Raw genomic sequence first — 2,391 nt, forward strand, 5'->3', positions numbered from 1 at the left:
TATTGAGCTTTAATACCGTGATAAAAAATAGGGTAAGAAATCCTTACTTATTTCAGAGTCTAAAATCGGCTTTACACTGCGCCTACGGGCAGTCTCTAGATTCTTTAAATTTTTTTTCTAGGAACTAAAACATACTTCTGGTACCTACACGTGTCCCGAAAAAACTCAGAATCAGACCCAAGGCCTATTCGGCCAATTTTAAAATTTTGGCACGGCGGCGATCCACCTCGAGTTGGCCGTTTTCGGCCGAATTCGGCCAAACTTGCATTGGTTCCTGCGATAAAACAACCCTAGGGCCCTCGGTGGGCCAAAAAATTATGAAAAACCGAGACTTACCGGCGGCGAAGCTCTCGGGTGCGGCGGCTTCTCTGGCGCGAGTCGCGATTTGATGTTTTGCTCCAGTCAGCTTGTAGAGAAAATGACGGTGATCACAGTGGTGTAAAAATTGTATCGAACAGGAACCTGGAAGGGCCTCATCGGAGGCAAAAACTGAGGGAAGCTGCAGCAGCGCTACTGGACTTCGGCGGTATTTTCTGGCCGATTAGCCAGTGGTTTGGCTCCGATTTGGCCATAAGCGGATTCAGCATCGAAAAACGAGCCAATAGGAGAAAATTTACTGCGTTCGGCGGTCGAAAAATCCTCCGGTGTGGCAGCAGGTGGCGGCGGCCGGCTCCTCCGGTGACTGGGTCTTCTTCTTCGGCGAGGGTACTGGCGGCTAGGGTTTGGGGTTGGGTGTGAGTGAGGTTATTTATAACCTTTCCCTTTGAATCTCAGCCGTCCATCGCGATTTAATCTAGACCGTCCAATCGCGATTAAAATAGAAATAAATCTAGGCCGTCCTTGCATGATTCGATATGGGTCGTCCGCACGCGTGAGATTTGGGTCGTCCTTGCGCGTGAGATCTGGGCCGTCTGCACGCGTGAGATCTGAACCGTTCGATCACGTGCACGCGGATCGCCCACGTGGCTCCGTCCCGCGTGGCGTCCCGCATCAGTGTCTTTGCCACGCGGCGTGTCCTGGTTGGCCGGGGCTACTGACTGGGCTGCTGACGTGGTACAACTTTTCTAAATTACGTTTTGACCCCCCAATTTTTGATTTTCTTTTCAAAAATACCCCCAGAATGCAAATTTTCACCACTTTTTCTCAAAATTATTTTCAATTAATTTTCAAAAATAATTTTACCCATTTTTGTCATTATTATTTTTTTATTTCTCATAAATTAAATTAAATTACAACCTTATAAATTAATTAATAAATAAAATAAAATCAAATAAAATTCCTTACTAAAATAAAAATAATATTTTTTGGGGTGTTACATGATCTGCAAGAGAATTGCGAGTAGATGCTAGATTTCTTTATTTTCTGTTTATTTTTTTTGTTTCTTGTGTTTCTTTCAAAATGATGAATTTCGTAACACTGTTTGGTACTTTAAGTTACTTGTGTAAGGAATGTAAAACCTGAACATTTATTACACTTCCGCACTTTAATTATCTTTTATTTCCTTTGGATATTTTCGGGGTTGTTTCAATATATATATATATATCACATACATATATAGATGGCATGGGTAGTTGTGAAGTCCTTTTGAACTTCTTTATCTACAAGTCCAAATTTGTAAAGGCTCGAAACTTAAATGAAAATAAATTTATAATTTAAATGTAGAAACGAATAATAAAGTTAGAGTTTACATTTCAAATACAATAATTTGAATTTTTCAGCATAACTACGTGAATGTCCCTTGTAAAAGACAAATGATCATTAAAGAATAGTGAATTTATGCATTTTAGGACAACCTTCACTAGCACTTGAAGGGAGTCCAGAAGGTGAACTACTTACAACCCTCTTGCTTATCAGGATCTAGATCTTGGTTTTTTTATCTGAAATGGTTAATGAAATGGTGATATATATAAGTTTAGTAAAAATATCACACTAATCACAGATACGGAAAATCAAATGTTGGTAAAAATCAGAAAATAATTAATGGAGCCATTGCTTTAAGCAAATACATTTAACTTTAAAATTTTTTACTTAATATTTACCGTTACGGTTTCTCCAAAATCAACCTATGAAGATAAATATCTAAATGACATTTTAATTTCATTAATAGGATCACAATTCTTTCTTTTTTGACCTACTTACTGAGACCCCTAGGGTCCATAAGGATATCCCTTTACTCATAGATCTAGTATTAAAAATTGATAATTAACCCAGCCATCTCCATATCTTATCTGGTAATGGGCGCCAAAAATACCATCACTTCGATACCTCGTCCAGTATGAAGGTGAATCAAATCTCTCAAAATCTTTACGGTATGGGACTTCTCAGTCCTGTTTAACTAAGGTAATGTCCATGGTAGGGTTCCCTATGTACTGAGTCTATCCACCCTTTCTC

The sequence above is a fragment of the Carica papaya genome, chromosome 5, assembly GCF_054855325.1.
Source record: "Carica papaya isolate Zhongbai chromosome 5, ASM5485532v1, whole genome shotgun sequence".
NCBI lineage: Eukaryota > Viridiplantae > Streptophyta > Magnoliopsida > Brassicales > Caricaceae > Carica > Carica papaya.